Source organism: Perissodus microlepis, chromosome 6 (genome assembly GCF_051167445.1).
Source record: "Perissodus microlepis isolate ML-2025 ecotype Zambia chromosome 6, ASM5116744v1, whole genome shotgun sequence".
NCBI lineage: Eukaryota > Metazoa > Chordata > Actinopteri > Cichliformes > Cichlidae > Perissodus > Perissodus microlepis.
In genome coordinates, this window is record NC_140466.1 from 30,237,228 (window position 1) to 30,251,585 (window position 14,358).

Consider the following 14,358-nt stretch of genomic DNA (forward strand, 5'->3'; position numbering starts at 1 on the left):
GAAAACCTTTATTTTCCACGCTCTCTTCACTTCCATCCGCCTCTATCACGTCTTTTTGCCCACTACCAGATTATTGCCTGTGGTCCTGTGGCTTACTCATAATATTTCAAACAAGCGGGCGAACTGATCTATTAATGTTTCCGACACACAGTTTACTTCTAACTGCGCTGATTTTCAACAATGAATAAATGACGTTTTCGTTTTCTGTGTTATATATATAATGAAAAAAGCTGAACTCTCCTCTGTTTAGAAAAGAACGCAATTTTTTTTTTAAATCAGCCTTAAAACCAACCACACCGATAAAATATATTTGTTGTTTTAATAACGTTTAATTGCCACTGTATGAGCTCATCTTGTGTTACATCCTTAAGAGAGAGACGTGCGGCTGCCTCCTTCCTTTGGCTCCTTGGGTGTCTTTATCTGAGCATCACTTTTGCCTCCACTATGACGCCCCTGGTAGCAACATTTAACTGTCAAGGCTGTTTACAATCAGGAAAAAAAAAGTCTCCGTTTTGAGCGTAATCAGCTCTTAGTTATTCTGACCTCACCACAGCGCCATCGACAAGACGTCTGTGTGCAGACTCATGACCGTCATGCCACACGTAGTAGAACACATGAGAGAGATGCTGGTTCATCACAGCCATAAATATGTTAAAAATGAACGCATTTCACTATGTTCAGATACCGGATTTAGTGCTGCATGAGGTTATTTGAATAGAAAAGGCTGCGAGACAGTGTTTGGATCCCCGTTTTTTCATGTTGTCTGCAAATCTCAAAAGTAAGTGTTAAACTTTAACCTTACCTATTCGCTGCAATAAAAATACAGATTTGTTAAAAAGTTATGTTTGTTATAACAGTAAGAATATGCTTACCTAGTTTTGCTATGAAAATTTGTAATTGTCATGGTCCTGGGTTGCTGACTCAGTGTTTTGAGTTTATTGTTTTTATTTTCTAGTTTCTTCTGTTTTTATATTCGTTCTTAGGGGCTGGGTCTTGTGTTCAGTGTTTCTGTTATTCCTACCTGTTTCCTTTCCTGGTGTTCTTACTTTGAATGGTAAATGGCCTGTATTTGTATAGCGCTTTACTTAGTCTCTAAGGACCCCAAAGCGCTATTCAGACATCCACCCATTCACACACACATTCACGCTGATGGAAGGTCTGTGTCTCGTTATAGCCATTAGTTTCAGCTGTGTCCACCCCTGCGTGTCTTTTCCTACTCACCTGGTGTGTATTTCTACTGTGTGTTTGCTTCTGCTCGTCGTCGCTCCGTCTGTGTTATTTGGTAATCGCGTCTCTCTCTCATCCCCATATCAACTCCATATGTTTTCCCCCTGTGTGTTATTCCGTGAGTTATGGTTTGTTATTAGTTTCCTCAGTTTAGGTTTATGTTTAGTTCTGTCCTCGCTTTTGTTATTTTCACCGTCCACAATAAAGCTCCCGTGCATCACAGCAAGTGCCTGCATTTTGGGTCCTTCTTTGCAACACCACACGACTGCTGCCCCAGCCATTAATTTTACTTTTGGAAAAGGTTTGTAAAAGTGATTAGTTTGTTTACTTCTGGACCCTTTAATTAATTAAGGGATTAAGAGCACCCTGGAGGGTGTGGTGGAAAAGTTTTATTTACCAAATATCAGATGGGACGACGGGAGGGTTTAAAATGATTTTTTTTTTTTGCCACTTTTTGAACTTCTTAAATCAGATTAAGTTAACTTTCGTTTATGTTTGAAATTATTGGATTGATTTTTGTTTATATTTTTCAACGAAATAAACGCCAGAACTTAAAAGGCCGTGACACTGGTACTCATTTCTTGTCGTCTCACTGCCCGCGTTCTTTTCGCCTCCGTGCTACCCTGGTTCATCTTCGCTCACTTCATCTGCACTTGGCTAGTTTTATTCTTCTTCGCTTTCACAGCCAAGACGAACTTCATGGAAAGTCCTTGTGGAGAATGGCTTCATAGAGCCACTGTTGGCCTCATTTGGTATTTCGACTGGTTTAATTTTGCCGAGGTGAAGACGCGGTACAGGACTGCGCCGTTTCACGGGTATATACTGAGTGATATTTGCATCCTCTGTGGTGCTGGTAGATGAGCACACATCCTCCTGATTTTGTGATAGAGCCCGTGTACACTTTAATCACAGCTGCCTGTGTTGTTGCAGTTTATGTCCTATGTCTAATGCTTAAAGTTATTTATTATAAAGTCTTTCATCCAAATATGAGCTGAAAGGGGCCAGCAGAGAGCAGCAACCTAAAGATGAGGTGGGACTTCGGCTATTTCACTGGATCATCTTTTCAAAAGAAAAATAGAAAAAAATAAATATGCAATTCTTCTGCATTAGATTACTTGTAAAAATGCCTCTGAGTTCATCAGGCTAACATTTAGCAGCTGTATGATACGAAATAACGAAAGAAGCAATAAATTGTTTATGCCATAAACAGTCTGTATATCTTTTTATAGCTGGAAAACATTTCACTTACCAAAGCTGCACTTGATGGGTGCACAGAAAAGTGAGTAGGAAAACCAGAAGAATAAAATGGAAAAACATTGTCCCAGATAGATTTTTGGAAATCAAATGTGGGAAAATGATCAAACATGATGTCCAAACGTGGATGGAAAGGGAATGGGCTCTGAGTTCCCAGTTTTGCTTTTCTATTGCAGAGCGCAATGGTGACAGTGGAGGCTGTGTTTTGTTTGTTTTCTTTCTCCCTCAGCACTGCATCCACTCGTTTTGTTATAACAGCCATGCTTTCAGTGAAAGTGGGTGTTGTAAAATTACCAAACAGGAGGCATGACAGAAGCAGGTCAGGTCTGCTTCCTGGGGAGGTTCTCGTGCATCCCTCTGCAGAATATTTTTTCAACTGACCTTACATAATGTGAGTAAGTATGGAGCGTTGCACTTTTTTAACAGGGCATTAAGGGAAAAGTAAGGACAAGAGTTTTGTAAGTCAGCCCTTGACTGGTTATAGTCTGTTCAGATGCTGACACTACTAGAATAGAAAGACCCTCACATAATAATAATAATAATAATAATAACAATACTATTCATAAAGCGCCTTTCAAGACACCCAAGGACACTTTACAATAGGATAAAACACATAATGGAAAAATGACAAAATGAAGAACAATAAAACAAAAACACAAGATAAAATGAACAAACAGTGGGTTCACAGTAAATATGCAGATTTGCAGACGTATCACTTATATCTCATCTTTTAAGCTTCATTAAAATCCATTTTTCCCTCTGACATACAAAGCATTTATGAAAGTAATCTGACTGTTAAAAAAGTAAATCTTAAAATTAGACATACACAGCATGCGCTGAGCTGGATGTGTAGAGACAGAGCCGTATGTTCTGGAAACTCTGACTAGAGAGTCAGTTTGGGAGATGAATCCCGAACCACTTTGACTCAGGTCTGCTGACACCAAAGATCAGAATAATGAAGAATTCTGGTCATTTCCAAGGTTCACCTGAATTGCTCAAACTGAGCACCCTTCACTGGCACGAGAAGCTATAGGTCCTGTTATCTTGGACACCATAAACACCACCTCTCTCTGTGTCCAGTATTCACATTTAAAACTATCAGAGCTTTTCACAAAGCTGAAGCAAATGTTTCTAGACCAGGAAAGCTTTCACTTGGGTGGTCTCAGAATTTCACTTTAGCTTTTCACAGATGATGTTGTTCTATTGGCTTCATCAGGTGACGGCCTCCAGCTCACACTGGAGTGGTTTGCAGCCGAGTGCGAAGCACTGGGAATGAGAACCTCCAATGCAACTGGAAAAAGGTGGAGTGCCACTCCAGGTCAGGGTCCTGCCCCAAGTGAAGAAGTTTTTTTGTATATCATGGATGTGTTCACGAGTGATGGGAGAAGGGAGCGGGAGATGGACAAATGGATTGGTGCAGTGATGCGGACTCTGCACCAGATCGTATCAATATACCGGTCGAGCTACATCCCTACCCTCACCTATGGTCACGGGCTGTAGGTAATGACCGAAAGAATGAGATCATCGATACAAGTGGTGGAAATGAGCTTCCTCCGAAGGGCGACTGGCCTCTTCCTAGAAATGGGGTGAGGAATTCAGCATCTGAGAGGGGCTTGGAGTAGAGCCGCTGCTCCTTCACATCGAAAGGAGCCAGCTGAGGTGATTCAGGCATCTGACAAGACGCCTCCTGGGAGAGGAGTTCTGGGCATGTCCCCCCAGGAGGAGGCCCTTAGGTGCAGACCAGGACACAATGGAGAGATTATATCTCTCGGCTGGCCTGGGAAAGCCTTGGTTTTCCTTTGGACAAGCTGGAGGAGGGGGCTGGGGAGAGCGAGGTCTGGGGTTCTCTGCTTAGGCTGCTGTCCCCGAGACCCGGCCCTGGAGAAGCGGAAGGAATTTCATACAAAATCTGAGAACAAATAAAAAATGATATAACTAAGCACGGTCCGCTGTCCTTCCACTTACTGTATGATTTTTCTCCCAGCAGTATTAGTGGTGTGCTACTTTAGAACAAATTCAAAGATAGTTTATGTCACACATGACAATCTTTATAATACAATAGAATAGCCCATTATTGTTATTGTACATGTACCACGACTGGGATTTCCACATCAACTGCACAGGAATAAAATATAAATAGTAAGACAGCAGGAATAAATAACAAACGGGAGGAATACATAAAAATTAGGCATACTATAGAGACGCGCAGTTTGATGATTAAATGCCAATGACCTATCAAATCACAACAGGATCCCAGCAGTGATAGGAGTTAGGATGGGACTCCCCCAGAGATGCAGATGGAGGCTTGGATGGAGCTCTGAGGGAAAGCGGCGAGACAAAGGTTACACAAATGAGAGTCTGACAGGCAGGATGACAGAAGAGCAATGAGCTTTAAAGTATATGGAATGGGAGCTGACAGGGGCAAGGAAAAACCCTTTAACAGGAAGAAATCTCCAGCAGAACCAGGCTCAGGAGCCAGTAGGGTTTGGGGAGAGGGAGACAAGACAAATAACATGCTGTGGAAGAGACTCAGAGATTAACAATAACTCATAATTAAATGCAGAGAGGTGTAGAAACACATAGTGAGAGTAAAATGGATGTGAGAAGGAAAATCATTCATGGGAATCCCCCATCGGCCTACACCTAATGCAGCATAACTAAGGGAGGCTTCAGGGTCACCTGATCTAGTCCTAACTATATGAAACTTTTAAGCCTAATCTTAAAAAGTAGAGATGGTGCCTCTCTCCCAATTCTGGTTCCACAGAAGAGGGGCGTGAAAGCTGAATGCTCTGCCTCCCATTTTACTTTTAAATACTCGAGGAACCAGAAGTAAGTCTGAGAGCAAGTGCTGTAATGGGGTGATACAGTTCTATAAGGTTTTTAAGAAAAGATGGGGTCTGATTATTTGATGAGAAGGACTCTTACTGCAGAATTTTGGATCAACTGAAGACTTTTCAGCTGTTTTTAGGACAACTTGATAATAATGAAACTAGTTTTTCAGCCTCACTCTGCTACAGGATGTTTCTAATTTTAGAGATATTGCCCAAATGTAAGACAGCAGTCCTATACATTTGCATACATAAGACTTTCAAGGCTGTTTACAATCAGATAAAATTCGACCTCTGTGTGTAAATACACAGACGGATTCGTGAGCTCAGCGGTTACTGACTAACATCTACCTGTGTTACTCTTTCTTTCCTTGTCTTCTCAGAGACTCCAGAAAGTGTCTCCATCAGCTTTGTAAACCACACTGAGATGATGTTTGAGAATCAGCAGTACACCCTGCAGTGTAGCGTACAGTCCTCGTGAGCACTTTGAGGAAGAATCAAAACAGTAAAGAAATACTGTTTTGATTCTTCCTCATGGTGCTCATCACTGTTAATGAACAGGCTCCAAAAACCATCACCAACAAATTGCTGACTGACACAAGCTGATGAACATAGTTGAGGATTTTGCTGTTTACCAGTAAAATGTTTCCCTCAGAAGTTTGTGGAAAGCCAGAATAGAAGTAAACTTTGTTTGTGGACATTAAAAAAATAATAATAGTAATTGTGTTTAAATCCTAAATGATAAAAGGTCGGCTTTACTATTTGTTTAAACGTGGAATCAATACAGAGTAACAAATATGCAATAAAAGTGTATTTAAAGCCACTCCAGAAGAATTAATCATGATTTGTCTCCTTTCAGTGTCGTATGGGTTGAACTATTCTCTTACTTCTCTGTACTGTCAGACTGACCTCTTACTGTTGTGCTACGTGTAATTTAAACTTTATGTCATGTTTAGTGTGGCGAGCATTAACCTGTAAAGTAAGTAAAGCAGTTAAACATCATGAAGTGGACAAACTGACAACAGAGTATAGCAGCACAGAGTGAAAATAAAGTACAGTGGGCTGAACTGTCGACAGTACCTTCTGTTGTATATTACACCAGAAACATGTTTCAATTCATAAATTATTTCTATTATTTTCATCCACTGTGTTCATAGTTGATCGTAGTTTTTCACAGTCTGTCTTAGTTGTACCTAGTTTTTCATAGTTTCATGTTACTGCTACCATCAGCCAAAATAAAGGCTTTTTCTTCTACCTGCATCTCCTCTCTCTGCATCTGCTTCTGGGTCCTGTTCACAACCCATCGGCGCACCCCGCCGTGACACATCAACATGTGGCCATGCAATAAAGACCTTCCTTACCCATATCAGTAAAGGGGCTCTGTAGCTTCATGATTAGTTTGCGGTTTTTCTTCCTTCACTTTGATTTGTGTTTGTGGACATATAATGTGTGTAGCAGGAACTGGTTTGTGGCACGGTTGCAAAGGGAGGCTGACACAGCGGAGCTCCATCAGTTTATCACCCCTCCCCTGCATAAGATGTGCTGGGACCTGAGGTTGTGTTGTTGTTGTGTGTGTGTAGCTGGCAGCTGGGGCTGAGGGTTGGAAGAGACAAAAACTGAATAAAAAGTGTAGTAAAGTGCGATCTGTGTGGTCGGGTCCGTCAGTCATTGTCACTATGTGCAATGTACACTTTCCATTAATCTCACAGTGGAAAATTCCTGGAAATCAAAGTCAAATGTTTATCAGTTGAAGAATCAGACTCCTTTTAAACATTGTACTAAATGTGTATGTAAATGTGGTGTCTGTATATTTATGGCCTATATTTGTGACTGTGTTTCTGTTGTAGTTTATTCCTGTATGAATATTAAAACCTTGACTGAAAGTATTAAAAATGTATTTGCATTGCTTTACAGAAAAAGGGAAAAATCGTAGGACTGTGGGGGAAAGAGTGATTACCTCAGTTAAACAACTCGTGTAATTATATTAGGTTCATCTTTAAGGAACTCTGAATGTCTCCAAATAGCTTTGAATGTCTTTGAAATGAGAATAATACAAATAGAAAAAGAAAGAAGTGGACACATGCAGACAAAGTAAAGAGATGAATATTCAGTAAGCTATAAAGATTCAAAGGTCTCTCAGTTTTTCTCAAATGTGTGTGAGGACTGCTTGTTTGTATTCTTGGATGCACTTAGTAAATCCAACAGCTCAGCTATTTGTTGTTTTTAAAAGTTACAGGAAGAACAAACTTCTTAAACAGTAAATGAAACAAAGCACAAATTCAAAGTTGTTTTTTTTTAATTTTTATTTTTTTTAATTTTTTTGTTTTTTAACTCAAAATGTCCTGTTGTAACTGAAGTTTTTGAGTTAAGAAACAGCACCAAATCCCAACAACACTTCCCTCACGGTGCTTTATATTGTAAAGTCAAGACCCTACAATAATGCACAAAGACTCCAACCCCCTAGAGCAAGCACTTTGGCGACAGTGGGAAGGAAAAACTCACTTTTTAAAAGAGAGAAACCTCCGGCAGACCCAGGCTCTGGGATGGGGTGGCCATCTGCCTCGGCCAGTTGGTGATGAGGGAAGGAAGTTGGGAGAAGAAGAGTAGTTATTTGTAACCACTCTGGTTTCAAAATTAAATTTAGAAAGCCCAATTGAAATGAATATTTGAAGCCAATTTAAGAGTTTTCTCACATAATCACATGCACGTGTTGGTTCGATTTTAGCGTGCACATGAGAAAGCCCTAAAGATGATGTTTTGGCTCCTCAATTTTGCATGTTTTTTGAAGCTGCTGACGATTGCTTCATCCATCACTGGGTTTCTTGACCACATTAAGAGTATTGGAGAATCCCACCTGTCATGGAGTTCATTGTATATTGTCAGGGCGAGTTCTCCAATGTTCTCCAAGGACATTTTGTACTTTTTTGACAAAATTTTGTTCCAGATCTTCTGGAAAAGCCTCTCTACAATAAACTCAGATGCTACTGGATTCATTGTCATCGTCTCATTTCCTTCGCTCATGGCGTGCATTACCAGATCTTTGGTCACATTTTTTACAACTTCCTTGTACTCTTGCCTGTCTTTAGAGACACTGAGTACTCTTGCTGGTAATGCCAACAGGTGTTTGGTGAAGACTGAGACGGTAATATTGTCAAGCTGTTCCCTCAGATTAAAAATCAAAAGGTTTTCTTTGCAGTTGTGTGTTTTGCAAAGGTCCTTGAGAATGGCCTTGCCCACATTAAAAATGCAGTCGTGGGATAAATTCAAGTGTTTCTCCTCAACTTCAGGCCAGATTTTCTCAATCAGACGATGGCTGATGCAGTCAGGAGTGAGGCGCTCTGTGAAGATCTTGTATTTGGAGGAGACTTTTTCTTTGGCCAGTAAAACCACCAACTGAATAACCCAGTTGACGCGCACCTTTTTCTGCAGCTTCAGTGTCTTTTCCAAAGCTGATACTTCAGCCTGGTTGGTCTCATCTTTGAATACAAACTGCACTTCTTCTAACACTTGTTTTTCCTGTTCAGTTTGTTTCTTTGCATCCTCTACCATTGTCTTCTCCTCTGACAGTGCTGCCTGCGCTTCATTCACTGCTTTTTTGGCCTCTTCACACTCTTTCTTTGCCAGTTTGGTCGTTTCTTCAAGTTCATTTTTCACTTGGTTCAGTTCAGCTTTTTCTGTGGCGTTTGAAACCATCAACTGAACATCTTTGTCGACACACAACTTTGAGGAGGAATCTGGGGTTGCCGTGTCTTTTTTCTCCGTCTTAGCCTCGGCTAATGGTTCTGTCTGCTCGTCCACTTTGTTCTGCATTTCTTTTGTGTCCTTGACCACTTTCTGCTCTTCCAGGACTTTTAAATTTTCTTCCTCCTCGACCTTCAGGTCGCCCAGTGTACTCTCTGGCAGAGTGCACACTAATTCTGGTTTTGCTTGTCGGTCACTCGTTTTTGACATTGAAGCTAATCAGACATTCAAATATGACTGAGGGTAGCAGAACAAAATCTCATCCAGTGAATCGCTCGTGACTATAAGAAACGCGCTGGTCCAGTGTGGGTTTCACCTGCAATTTATGCACTTGAGTTGACTGTGACGTCACGGCCTGGTTCTCTTGCCTTTCATCTTTGAACCAGGCCCCGCCCACAACAACGTTCCATATTGGCTCGTTGAAAATAGGTAACGCCCATTGTGAAGAGAAAAGTTATTAGAAAGGCAAATGAAGTCACACTCAGATATCTAATTTTTACATGCGCATGGGCGGTCAGTCCGATCTGCTCTGCTGTCAAAGTGCGCACAACAGATGTGACAGAAAAACCGCCCAGGGCTCTCAGCGCATTCTTTATTTATACTCCAAGTGAGCTTTCAAGGAAGTGGGAGTGGTATGTTCAGTATACAAAAACGTTTCCATAATAGGAGAAACCTTTAGCTTGTCTGTTGAAATAGGAGATAGCTTGGTATGTATAGAAACTTAAACATTTCCTTAAAAGGAGAGTGAGAGAGGGGGGTGACCGTTAACTCAGGATGTAGTATGTATGTCACCGCATTCCTCTACACATCTGGTTCCACTTTCCTTTCCTGTGGTGGTTCCAACTCACAAGCTCTCCTATCTTAAATGAAGCTACAACTAAACAATAATCACAAAACTAAAAAATCTCTTATCACCCATAAAGAACGGGCTGTCAGAGTTTCTGACGTCATGGCCCGATTCTCTCTCCTTTAATGTTTGAAACAGGCCCGAAAACCATTTTCACCACTTACGCAAAAGCTCTTCTCTGTGGTAGAAAACCTTTATTTTCCACGCTCTCTTCACTTCCATCCGCCTCTATCACGTCTTTTTGCCCACTACCAGATTATTGCCTGTGGTCCTGTGGCTTACTCATAATATTTCAAACAAGCGGGCGAACTGATCTATTAATGTTTCCGACACACAGTTTACTTCTAACTGCGCTGATTTTCAACAATGAATAAATGACGTTTTCGTTTTCTGTGTTATATATATAATGAAAAAAGCTGAACTCTCCTCTGTTTAGAAAAGAACGCAATTTTTTTTTAAAATCAGCCTTAAAACCAACCACACCGATAAAATATATTTGTTGTTTTAATAACGTTTAATTGCCACTGTATGAGCTCATATTGTGTTACATCCTTAAGAGAGAGACGTGCGGCTGCCTCCTTCCTTTGGCTCCTTGGGTGTCTTTATCTGAGCATCACTTTTGCCTCCACTATGACGCCCCTGGTAGCAACATTTAACTTTCAAGGCTGTTTACAATCAGGAAAAAAAAAGTCTCAGTTTTGAGCGTAATCAGCTCTTAGTTATTCTGACCTCACCACAGCGCCATCGACAAGACGTCTGTGTGCAGACTCATGACCGTCATGCCACACGTAGTAGAACACATGAGAGAGATGCTGGTTCATCACAGCCATAAATATGTTAAAAATGAACACATTTCACTATGTTCAGATACCGGATTTAGTGCTGCATGAGGTTATTTGAATAGAAAAGGCTGCGAGACAGTGTTTGGATCCCCGTTTTTTCATGTTGTCTGCAAATCTCAAAAGTAAGTGTTAAACTTTAACCTTACCTATTCGCTGCAATAAAAATACAGATTTGTTAAAAAGTTATGTTTGTTATAACAGTAAGAATATGCTTACCTAGTTTTGCTATGAAAATTTGTAATTGTCATGGTCCTGGGTTGCTGACTCAGTGTTTTGAGTTTATTGTTTTTATTTTCTAGTTTCTTCTGTTTTTATATTCGTTCTTAGGGGCTGGGTCTTGTGTTCAGTGTTTCTGTTATTCCTACCTGTTTCCTTTCCTGGTGTTCTTACTTTGAATGGTAAATGGCCTGTATTTGTATAGCGCTTTACTTAGTCTCTAAGGACCCCAAAGCGCTATTCAGACATCCACCCATTCACACACACATTCACGCTGATGGAAGGTCTGTGTCTCGTTATAGCCATTAGTTTCAGCTGTGTCCACCCCTGCGTGTCTTTTCCTACTCACCTGGTGTGTATTTCTACTGTGTGTTTGCTTCTGCTCGTCGTCGCTCCGTCTGTGTTATTTGGTAATCGCGTCTCTCTCTCATCCCCATATCAACTCCATATGTTTTCCCCCTGTGTGTTATTCCGTGAGTTATGGTTTGTTATTAGTTTCCTCAGTTTAGGTTTATGTTTAGTTCTGTCCTCGCTTTTGTTATTTTCACCGTCCACAATAAAGCTCCCGTGCATCACAGCAAGTGCCTGCATTTTGGGTCCTTCTTTGCAACACCACACGACTGCTGCCCCAGCCATTAATTTTACTTTTGGAAAAGGTTTGTAAATGTGATTAGTTTGTTTACTTCTGGACCCTTTAATTAATGAAGGGATTAAGAGCACCCTGGAGGGTGTGGTGGAAAAGTTTTATTTACCAAATATCAGATGGGACGACGGGAGGGTTTAAAATGATTTTTTTTTTTTTGCCACTTTTTGAACTTCTTAAATCAGATTAAGTTAACTTTCGTTTATGTTTGAAATTATTGGATTGATTTTTGTTTATATTTTTCAACGAAATAAACGCCAGAACTTAAAAGGCCGTGACACTGGTACTCATTTCTTGTCGTCTCACTGCCCGCGTTCTTTTCGCCTCCGTGCTACCCTGGTTCATCTTCGCTCACTTCATCTGCACTTGGCTAGTTTTATTCTTCTTCGCTTTCACAGCCAAGACGAACTTCATGGAAAGTCCTTGTGGAGAATGGCTTCATAGAGCCACTGTTGGCCTCATTTGGTATTTCGACTGGTTTAATTTTGCCGAGGTGAAGACGCGGTACAGGACTGCGCCGTTTCACGGGTATATACTGAGTGATATTTGCATCCTCTGTGGTGCTGGTAGATGAGCACACATCCTCCTGATTTTGTGATAGAGCCCGTGTACACTTTAATCACAGCTGCCTGTGTTGTTGCAGTTTATGTCCTATGTCTAATGCTTAAAGTTATTTATTATAAAGTCTTTCATCCAAATATGAGCTGAAAGGGGCCAACAGAGAGCAGCAACCTAAAGATGAGGTGGGACTTCGGCTATTTCACTGGATCATCTTTTCAAAAGAAAAATAGAAAAAAATAAATATGCAATTCTTCTGCATTAGATTACTTGTAAAAATGCCTCTGAGTTCATCAGGCTAACATTTAGCAGCTGTATGATACGAAATAACGAAAGAAGCAATAAATTGTTTATGCCATAAACAGTCTGTATATCTTTTTATAGCTGGAAAACATTTCACTTACCAAAGCTGCACTTGATGGGTGCACAGAAAAGTGAGTAGGAAAACCAGAAGAATAAAATGGAAAAACATTGTCCCAGATAGATTTTTGGAAATCAAATGTGGGAAAATGATCAAACATGATGTCCAAACGTGGATGGAAAGGGAATGGGCTCTGAGTTCCCAGTTTTGCTTTTCTATTGCAGAGAGCAATGGTGACAGTGGAGGCTGTGTTTTGTTTGTTTTCTTTCTCCCTCAGCACTGCATCCACTCGTTTTGTTATAACAGCCATGCTTTCAGTGAAAGTGGGTGTTGTAAAATTACCAAACAGGAGGCATGACAGAAGCAGGTCAGGTCTGCTTCCTGGGGAGGTTCTCGTGCATCCCTCTGCAGAATATTTTTTCAACTGACCTTACATAATGTGAGTAAGTATGGAGCGTTGCACTTTTTTAACAGGGCATTAAGGGGAAAAGTAAGGACAAGAGTTTTGTAAGTCAGCCCTTGACTGGTTATAGTCTGTTCAGATGCTGACACTACTAGAATAGAAAGACCCTCACATAATAATAATAATAATAATAATAATAATAATAATAATAATAATAATAATAACAATACTATTCATAAAGCGCCTTTCAAGACACCCAAGGACACTTTACAATAGGATAAAACACATAATGGAAAAATGACAAAATGAAGAACAATAAAACAAAAACACAAGATAAAATGAACAAACAGTGGGTTCACAGTAAATATGCAGATTTGCAGACGTATCACTTATATCTCATCTTTTAAGCTTCATTAAAATCCATTTTTCCCTCTGACATACAAAGCATTTATGAAAGTAATCTGACTGTTAAAAAAGTAAATCTTAAAATTAGACATACACAGCATGCGCTGAGCTGGATGTGTAGAGACAGAGCCGTATGTTCTGGAAACTCTGACTAGAGAGTCAGTTTGGGAGATGAATCCCGAACCACTTTGACTCAGGTCTGCTGACACCAAAGATCAGAATAATGAAGAATTCTGGTCATTTCCAAGGTTCACCTGAATTGCTCAAACTGAGCACCCTTCACTGGCACGAGAAGCTATAGGTCCTGTTATCTTGGACACCATAAACACCACCTCTCTCTGTGTCCAGTATTCACATTTAAAACTATCAGAGCTTTTCACAAAGCTGAAGCAAATGTTTCTAGACCAGGAAAGCTTTCACTTGGGTGGTCTCAGAATTTCACTTTAGCTTTTCACAGATGATGTTGTTCTATTGGCTTCATCAGGTGACGGCCTCCAGCTCACACTGGAGTGGTTTGCAGCCGAGTGCGAAGCACTGGGAATGAGAACCTCCAATGCAACTGGAAAAAGGTGGAGTGCCACTCCAGGTCAGGGTCCTGCCCCAAGTGAAGAAGTTTTTTTGTATATCATGGATGTGTTCACGAGTGATGGGAGAAGGGAGCGGGAGATGGACAAATGGATTGGTGCAGTGATGCGGACTCTGCACCAGATCGTATCAATATACCGGTCGAGCTACATCCCTACCCTCACCTATGGTCACGGGCTGTAGGTAATGACCGAAAGAATGAGATCATCGATACAAGTGGTGGAAATGAGCTTCCTCCGAAGGGCGACTGGCCTCTTCCTAGAAATGGGGTGAGGAATTCAGCATCTGAGAGGGGCTTGGAGTAGAGCCGCTGCTCCTTCACATCGAAAGGAGCCAGCTGAGGTGATTCAGGCATCTGACAAGACGCCTCCTGGGAGAGGAGTTCTGGGCATGTCCCCCCAGGAGGAGGCCCTTAGGTGCAGACCAGGACACAATGGAGAGATTATAT

At 40.9% G+C, this 14,358-nt stretch overlaps 2 pseudogenes; both read left to right on the forward strand.

The window, feature by feature from the left end:
* The first annotated feature begins 444 nt into the window (after positions 1-444).
* Positions 445-2,305, forward strand: LOC146385917 (XK-related protein 8-like; annotated as a pseudogene).
* Positions 2,306-10,527: 8,222 nt separating this feature from the next.
* LOC146385918 (XK-related protein 8-like) lies at positions 10,528-12,389 on the forward strand (annotated as a pseudogene).
* The last annotated feature ends 1,969 nt before the right edge of the window (positions 12,390-14,358 follow it).